Raw genomic sequence first — 9,772 nt, forward strand, 5'->3', positions numbered from 1 at the left:
AAAGAAAAATGCAAGACCAGGGGAAAGACAGAGAGAGAGATAGAGAGCATATTTTCATCCACAAAGCAAATCATGTCAGATCTACTTTTTTCACGTGCATATTACTGTGCTGGGACCGAGCGACAAATTACCCAGAATTCACAGGGGCATACTCCAACTTCACATGGCATAGCGCTCGTCTCCCATCATTATTGACATTAGCATTAATGTCAATTTATCTTGCAGGACTTTGCTGCTGCTTTTATAGATAAAACCATTGCGAGCGAATGCTGCACATGGTGCAGAGGCGATTAAAGTGGCTTGTTTTTCCCAGTTATTTTTGTCAGTTCAAAGGCCTTTGGATCCTCTGCAGCTGCTTTGTGCCATTCAGTATGCACCTGAAATAGGCTCTCGGTTCTTAAATAGTTAAAATCCTCTTTTAAAGTGAATGAAAATGAAAAGTTTATAATAACCGATGCATATGTTTAATTTAAATGTGATCGTTATGAGATGGCACAGTTGAGTAGTTTTCTGTGGGAAAGCAGATGCTATCTGCCGGTGTCTTTTGGTTTCCAGAAGCAATGTTTCTGAAATGTAATTTGTGTCTAATTTCATTTGAAAGTAGGAAAAGCAAGACCAGACACAAGCACATTTGGATGTTTTCATTTTGCTGTAATAGATTCATGTAATTGGTCAGATTCTGGTCGTCTTGAGAGAGAGAGAGAGAGAGAGAGAGAGGCAGAAAAAAAAGGAAGTCTGGGGATGGTATAGATGCAGAATTTTTCCTCTTCATTAGTGCAATGTCAGGACTAATAAGCTGATGGCTTGTGGCCAGTATAAACTCTGCTTTGTACAGTAAAGAGAGAGAGAGATGCACTTTGATGTTCTAATCTTCTGAATCTACCTTTATCTCTCTGTAAACAAATATTTCATAAGTGTAAATCATAAGCTGTGTACAAAGCTCTCAAAGCCATTAATGTGGTGTCGTTGAACAGTGGTGTCACAGAAAATAATTACCGGGGGGAAAAAGCTGCATAATTTGTTTAGCATTTTATGGTTTCTGACCACATAGCTGCCAGTTCAATATAGCTTCCCTTTGAACAATTAATCCCCGTTATTTGGAAGAGATATTTATTCAGATCAGTGTTACCATGATAGATGTGGATTTCCAAATGTTACGCAGCTTGTGGTTTATTACCACTGAAAAGGATAGATCTTTACTCTTTTGACCTTCATTTATCTGGATTCTTGAGGGGTAATACATGCTGCAACTTGTTATACCTGAGTAGCTAATTGAGTAATTAAGCTAATTAGAGTGATTAGTTGGCCAGACAGTGCACTCAACTGGGATGGCCAAATTTCATCAGCGTCTGAGAGTTCCTAACGAATACACCCTGCAGTTAAGATCAACGAGCTGGAAATAAAGAAAGCTGCGGGTTTTGCTATGTGTGCGTTTGGCTTCTTGCTGGTTGTCTAAACGCTTGTTTGTGTGTCTGTGTTTGGTTAAAGTACAGAGTGGATCACATTGCATGAATCAAATAATCAAGGGGGTCTTAAGTTACAATTGCGAGTAAAGTTTTGGAGCCAGTCACCTGAGCTGTAAAGCCGCAGGAAAATGACGTAATATGCTGATTGACTGATGCCACAGTATCAAACCTTTTACTAAAGACTGTCCCGTCTGTACATAAGCTGTGACGCCAAAGGCAGCAGACAGGGATAAACATAAGCCCATTTCATGCTTTTAAGATAATTTCAAAGAAAATGGGCACTGACTAAATATCTATAATATAATTAAATGTTTACATAATACACTGCAATTTTTGAACGTCAATAGAGATGGATGCTTTTTGGCAGGAGAATCTACCAGCAGGAGCTTACTGGACCTTGCCAAGCAGCCAAACTTATATATATCATGGAAATATGATGGAAAACAAGGTTCTGAATAGAGTGTGTTTACTGTAGAGGGTGAATGCAGAAAAAGAAAAGAATTCAATGAAGCATAACATATATGTACGGAGCCCCTAAAGGGACATGGACATATAAAAAATATATTTCAATGCTTTCGCGTTCGGTCAGTTTTGCGTTTCCCCGTGGAACTTTGCGTTCGCTCGCAAAGAACGAAAAGGTCTTGCGAGTGACCGCAAAGTTTCTTTGGGGAACGCATAGGTTTTTTGGAGCAAACTCAAAGTGTCTGGCGAATGCAAAACGTGCGAGAGGACGCAAAAGAATTGATATATATCTTTTTTTTTTCTTCACCATGTCCCTTTAGAGGCACCATAGTTATGTTCACGGTGTCATTAAAGGATTAGTTCACCCAAAAAATGAACCCAGCACAATGATTACTCTCATGTCATTCCAAACCTGTAAGACCTTCGTTCATCTTCGGAACACAAATTAAGATATTTTGGATGGGGATGGGGGTGGGGGGGGACTACAGAAAAATATATAATCAGCCCATTTAATCTTTTCACAGGAATTTTAAGTGTACTTCTCAGATTTCAATCTGCACATTGATGAAAACCTTCCAGATGAGAATCACTACAGAAACCCTGCAAAAGATTTAAGGAAAATCTGTAAAAAGGAAGTTATTAATATCCTCCTGCCATTCCTCAGACTCATTTAGACAGCCTCATCATCCTCATATCTGTCAAAAGTCACACAGGAGGTGTCAGTGAATCACTGATGATTTAATGAATGCGGTGCTTTTTCGTAAAATAGGCTGCCATGTTTCAGGTTAGTTTAAGACTGCTTTTGTGCCTGAAGCAAAAGTGCCTCTGTTATCAGCGCTCTCAGGATTTAAACTGCCTCAAACTTTATCAGGAAAAACGAAGAGGAAGAAATTAGCTGTGAAATGCTGGGGCTTATATAGGAGTCTTATGCAGTAATCAAAAAGGTTCAGTCAGCAAATGGAAATATTGGCTAATAACAATGTGAATATGTGAGGGTTATTTTAGAATAATTATATATACTGGTTTTGTGTGTATTGGGGCGTTTACTCTTGAAATTGTGTCTGGATCTAACACAGATCTGTATGTAGAAACTTTCTTTTTCTTTTTTGTTCTTTTTTGTGTAACAGTCATTTTAACACTGCTATGGCCCCAAAGAGGTAGTGAAGAATTTGATGGGTTTTCTAAAGGTATTTGAGTTGTGGATATCTCCAACTCTGAACTACCTTCCCTCTGTTCCTAACAAGCCTCCAGATAGTCAGTGACTATTGCCTTTGTTCCATTTTATCACGGTCTTTCTCTTTTTTAGCAACTAATCAGCAACAAAACAGTCTCTCTCTCTTGTTCTGTGTGAGAGAGGTGTGTTCCCAGAGTACTGCGGGCGTGGTAGAGTGCTTTATGGCGGTAATGTATTTCCACTCAGCATTGCCATAGTTCATTTTTACGAGCTGGAGCGGGGCATTGTAAAGCAGGCAGAGATAGCGCTGTGAAATATTCCTCCCTGTGTCCACAGCATGACCGCTGCTCTTGTAATTTCAGCTGCACTCTACCAAAATGAAACAAAGAAACAAAATAAATAAATATATGTATATAACAAAATTCAGTTTTAAAAAATAAATTCTGTATTTTTTTAGTAATGAATATTATTATTCTATTAATACATTTTAATCTAGTAGTATATGGCCTGGTTTCACAGATAGGGATTAGATTAAGCCAGGATTAGGCAGGCCTTAGTTAAATTAGGACATTTAAGTAGCTTTTATAAACGTGCTTTAGAAAAAAAAAACATTACTGGTGTGCATTTTGAGAAAGGTATGTCAGTGCAAGTTGCTTTCAGTTAAGACAGCTCAAACATGCATTTTAGTCTGGGACTAGCTTAAGCCTTGTGTGTGAAACTGGGCATATATTTATAGCCTAATCATTCAAAAACTCTTGAGTGATTCATTGAACCATTTTGTTCAAAACACTTTCCCCGTACCCTTATATAGCGCACTGCTTGAGGGAACATCCATTTGTAGTGGTGTCTGAAACCATAGTGGACATTATTGAGTGCACTTATTCAATCCCATAATTCCCCCCAATAACAAGTCTACCGATGTAAACTCAATGGCTAGTCATTAGAGCAGGGGTACTCAAGTTTGGAGGCCAAGAGGGCCGCATTTTAAACCACATAAAATGCAAAGAGCCACAAATTACAACTTGGATCGTAAGACTTTTATTTAGGCCTACTCAGGACAATGTGTAGTTTAGGGAGTATTTACAGTTTATTATCTAGCTAAGTCTTACTAGTCATTTAATAGTTGTTCTATTTATTTAAGTGTCACTGAACACGAAAAAAAAAAAAAGGTATTTAAAAAAAAAAGGATTAATAGTTTGTCTTGCTGTATTCATACTCAGAGTATGAAAAAAAAAAAGCCAAAATGCATAAAGAAAAACATTCTTAAGCAAATAAACTTAAGAACAGGTCTGGCTGTTGCTCACTGGTTAATCTGAGAAGCTAATCTTTATTATTATTATTATTATTACCTCTACCTTTTAAATTGGTAAGAATCCAAAATATTTATTTTTTTGTTCAGTCACAGTCTCGCAAATCCTCTAATTATAACCAACACTGTAAACACAAGAGATTCACTGTGAGGTCAGTGAAGTGAGGACAGCTCTTTCTGTTCATAACACATTGACATTAAAGGTGACTTATTATACCCCCTTTCACAAGATGTAATATTCAAGATTCAAGATGTTTATTTGTCACATACACAGCTATATAGAGAATATATAACCAGCAGTGAAATGGAAAAACAGGTATATAATATCAATCTATGGTGTCCCCAGAATGTGTCTGTGAAATTTCAACTCAAAATATCCCCCAGATCATTTATCATAGCTTGTCAAATTTGCTCCGTTTGGGGTGTGATCAAAAACGCGCCGTTTTGTTTGTGTCCCTTTAAAGGCAGGGTAGGCAGGTTTTTTCTAAAAAACTTTTCCCCAAATTTTGAGTGTCTGTAGTCCTCGCAGGGCTGCAATAAACACAGCTACTTATTTCCATTCGGAACGAATGAAATGATTGGCTGGGCGACTGTCACTCTCCCTCGCTACCATGGCAACCACCCCTGCTGCTACAGGAGCTGCCCACATGCGCGCACCCGTTTGACTCGAGGAGGGGAAGAGGCACGGAAGCTAGGAAGATTCACAATTATGGCAGAGAAAGAGCAGTCAAAATTCCAAGTACCTGCATATACAGTCAGCGAAGGCAAACAAGGCAAAAAAAGGAAGACAGTATTCGAAAAGGCTATGGCCAAAAAGTCTTTGGATAAAGCAAGAAGTCAGACGAGAGTCAATAATATCGGCGTGGCTTTCCAGCGGTGGCGACAACTGAGGGACCTCAAGGGTCATAATGATAAAATTAGGTATTTTATTACATGTGATTCCTCCAGCTGAGCGGTCGGCATCGCGCGTTCATGTGTTTTGGGGGCGTGGCTTTGGAAGGAGCCCAGAAGGGAGGGGGTGGGAGTGAATGGAATAAGTAGCTGTGTTTATTGCAGCCCTGAGAGGACTACAGACACTCAATTTCTATACTGTCTTTTTCAGAGTACTTACATTTTAATTATGTATTGGTATATAAAGACAGTTTAAACATATTTGGGGAAAAGTTTTTTAGAAAAAACCTGCCTACCCTGCCTTTAAATGCAAATGAGCTGCTGCTCCCCACCTCCGTTCAGAAGACGGGCGATCCTTTACACGAGCTTCCATACTCCAGCAATAACAAAACACGCGAATAATCTCACTCATCCAAAATCTCAGAAATAACCAGTAGTGTAGTGAAGCCTTACAGAGAGACTCAGGAAGAGATGCAACTTTTAGACGCACCTGAACGTTTCTGAATGGTTAGTGGATACATTTATGTAGTTGTTGTGGAGTTACATTGATTCATCTCATTGACTTGCATGTACCGTCATGTTTAACTTTTACACAAGTTAACACAGTTCCCTGAATTCTTTATAAGAGAGCTGTGACATTTTTTTGGTCTAATAGTGTTCTGTGCTCGTCTGAGCAGCCAAAGACAGAACAGTTTGCATGCTTTGCTCGAGCTTTTGCCATTGCGTTAGAACTGGTTACACTGTTGTCACTAGCGAAAACCAAATGGCAGCGCAGTGAAACGTGCAGATTAAGGGGCGGTAATATTATAATAAGATCCCCTTTCTACGTCAGAAGGGGAGCGAAATCTGATCTGCTTATTTTTTTACATGCTTGCAGAGTAAAAGGCTTACCAAAACAAAGTACTGGGTTGTCACTGCTCGACACGTGTGCACTAGAAAGATTCATCTTGTCCAGTCTCTGCTCTTTTTCGCTCCAAAGGTTACGATAAAATTGTATTTGTACTCGTTTAAAATAGAGTTGCTGGTATCTTTTAATTCCCTCACACAAGCACTCGTCAACACGGGCGACTGTGGTGTTTGTTTTTACTCTTGTTCCATCTTCTCCATTTCTTTTCAGACTGAGAGACGGCCTTTTTCAGTGTTGACACCTTGTGGACAAACTAAATTAGTGCAAAATCTATTCAAAGCGCACGTGCAAAGTGCCTTACATTGTTCTTTGCCATGACTGATGACTAAATGTGCATCACAGGCAGTGTACGCCTTCCCTAATGTGCCTTCTTATGTCACACTCGGTGTCTGAATTTGTTCACTCGTTTTCATTCACTCCTACAAAGTGATATATAAGTGAGGTAAAGTAGCGAATGAGGGTATAAGGGTCTTTTCAAATACAGCCACTGATGACTACAGGAATGCAATTAAAAGTAGTTGAACTATTAAAAAGACCTTGCGGTTTCTTGTTGTTGTTTTTTTTTTTTACTTCCCCACATTTAGCATTTTTAAATACATCTTGTCTCCTTTTGAGTTTCAAAAAAGTTCCTTTTCAGGTTACATGCATACATATGTACCCCGGTTCCCTTTCGAGGGAACTCAACGCTGCGTCATAGCATTAACGTTATGGGAACATTCCCATAGCATCAACTCCATTACGCAGCGTTGAGTTCCCTCGAAAGGGAACGGGGTTACACATGTACGTATGTAACCTCAAAAGGAACTTGTTCTGCGTGAAAAGCCCCTAACTCTAATCAGGCCTCGCTTAAAACTATTTGGTGTAAATGCAAAAATACATAATCTGTTGCTGTGTACCGTATATATGTCCCTTTTGAGATGAGAAATTTGTGAGAAGTTTTGTTTCATTCTTATTAAGCAGCATTGTTTAGATGTGTTTTTTTTTAAGCTAGGTGATGATAAAACGCTCCCCTTTAAAAATGACAGGTGTGAAAAGGCTAAACATGATGCATTTCTGCGATTTGCCTCATGGTCACGTTTGTAACATGATACTGAAAGCCTGCCATACTGTGGCAATGCACATCATCAGAAATGCTCTTTACGTGTTTGGAGGTGAAAATGATTTTGTCCTCTTTTCCATCACCTTTTCATTCTGTCTGCACGAATCATTTGTTCTTTTATTCTTCTATTTAGCACATTTATTCATTTTTATTTCTTATTACACCATACAGAAGCCCAGTGTTGCAATGCATCTTCTATTATTAAAGGGATAGTTCACCCAGAAATAAAATTCTGTCTTCATTTACTCACTCTCTTGTCTTTCCAAACCCATTTATCTGTCTTCTATTCACCTTATTCTCAACGTAAGAGCGGGAGCGGGCCATTGTGACTTGATTGTGTCAAGGTCTCACTTCCATTTAGCTGTTCAAAAACTGTTACTTGTTATCATATTATTTAGGGATTTCAAAAAGGGTGCCAAAGCACCAGAGAAATATCATAAAAGTGGGCCATGCATGTATACGGCTTGTGTATATTCAGCATAGCATTGTGTGAGTAACATGCTGTGAGTTATTCACTGGCAATGTCCTCCAGTGAACTTTTAACTGCAGTGACACACAAATTGAGTCAGTGAGTTGAACTTGAGAGCTGGATCAGTCTGATTTGTGAATTAATCATTCTGACTGCTTTTGTGAACTGGATCCAACTGATTCATTGATAAAATCGAACTCAAAACCATATTTGACCATAAAACGCTCCAGGGAGAGCTAGAACAAGACGTGTCTCTTTTATGGTGCTTTCACCTTTTTTTTGAAGCTTGAAACCCTTTTAATGTAATTGCATGGAAAAGAGTGACTAGTACAATTCCTCCAAATCCTCCTTTTCTGTTCCACAGAGGAAAAAAGTCACACAGGTTTTGTAGGAGATGAGGATCTAATGACTGAATTTTCATTTTAAGGTGAACTTTCCCTTTAAACGTAAGAATTGTACAATAATATAGCTGACTTATTCTGCATTATGATTCCATTACAGCATGACCAGAGACATGAAGCTGGCATTGATATATCACTGCAGGCATGAGACACTAAAGCTCTGAAATCATTGCTGCAGCATGTGCCTCTATCTGAAATTAAGATATAAACCACGCTGACCTACACACCCTCGCTCTCAATGACAGCAACACACACACACACACACACACTCTAAATCTCCATACACATACCTGTCCAATGACACCGTTTTGCTCTCTAACAATCTTGCTAATTATAATTGTTAATTAATTTTCTCATAGTGTCCCCATCAGGAGACTAATAACCTACATTTTACATAATTAGACCTTCAACCTTTTACTCACTCTCCCGTTCCCCTCCCTCTTCCTCTCATCCTCTCCTTCTCTTCACATCACCTCTTGGACTCTGTCCCACTCCTGTTCTCTGGATGTTAGTGGGTTAGTGTTATGTCCTAACAACGTTTCTTGCGCCCTCGTCCCGATATAACAGCGCTGTGGCCGGACCCCTCACTTGTCGCCCTTCCCTCTGGTCTTCTTCCCTCTTTTAATGTCAGTGTCTGCCGGCCATCTTGTCTGCCTCCTCCCTCTCTCACACACACTCTGTGACCTGGTTTCAGATGCAGCTGTGCTACAGAAAGCCACCTGTGTGCAGGAGCCTCATGCACGTATTTGTTTTCAGGGGCACCGGGGGCACTTCTGACTCACTTTTGCTCTAGGCGAGATAAGACATGTTATTGTGTTATTCTAGTGGTTTTTTGTTTAGTGTGCCTAGGTTTAGGGACCTGGGTTCAAATTCTCACATAATACTGTATATTTATTTTTTTATTATCTGAGCAAAAGTGAACTTTTGAGCCATTGATTGCCATGCTTTTTTGTTGTTGTATGAAAATGATCATTTTAATGTTTTACTGGTTTTAAAATTATTTTTAATGTGTTGGCTCACCAACGCTGCATTTATTTGATCAAAAACACAGTAAAACAGTAATATTGTGAAATATTGTTACAGTTTAAAAGAATTGTGTTTTCTATTTGAATATGTTTTAAATGTTCTTTATTCTTGTGATGGTAAAGCTGAATTTTCAGCATCATTACTCATCATTACTAGTTTTTAGTCACATGATCCTTCAGAAATCATTCTAATATGCAGATTTTCTGCTCAAGAAACTTTTTTTTTTTTTTGCTTAATATTTTTGTGGAAACAGTGATACTTTTCTTTCAGATTTCTTTGAATAGAAAGTTAAAAAGAACAGCATTTATTAAAAAAAAAGAACTATATTTTTTGTAACAATCATGTAGGCTAACTTTTGATCAATTCAATGCATCCTGGCTGAATATATATATATATATATATATATATATATATATATATAATTTAATTATCAAATATATAGTTAGATTTATTAATTAATTTATTTTAAATTGTCTAACAAACCTGCTGTATAATGCTTTGTTACTCTTCTCAGGAATACTGATTTTCCTGTGTCATTCTCAGCGGTTCACTGGAACAGTCGTGAAGG

This window comes from Rutilus rutilus (assembly GCF_951802725.1).
Source record: "Rutilus rutilus genome assembly, chromosome: 17".
NCBI lineage: Eukaryota > Metazoa > Chordata > Actinopteri > Cypriniformes > Leuciscidae > Rutilus > Rutilus rutilus.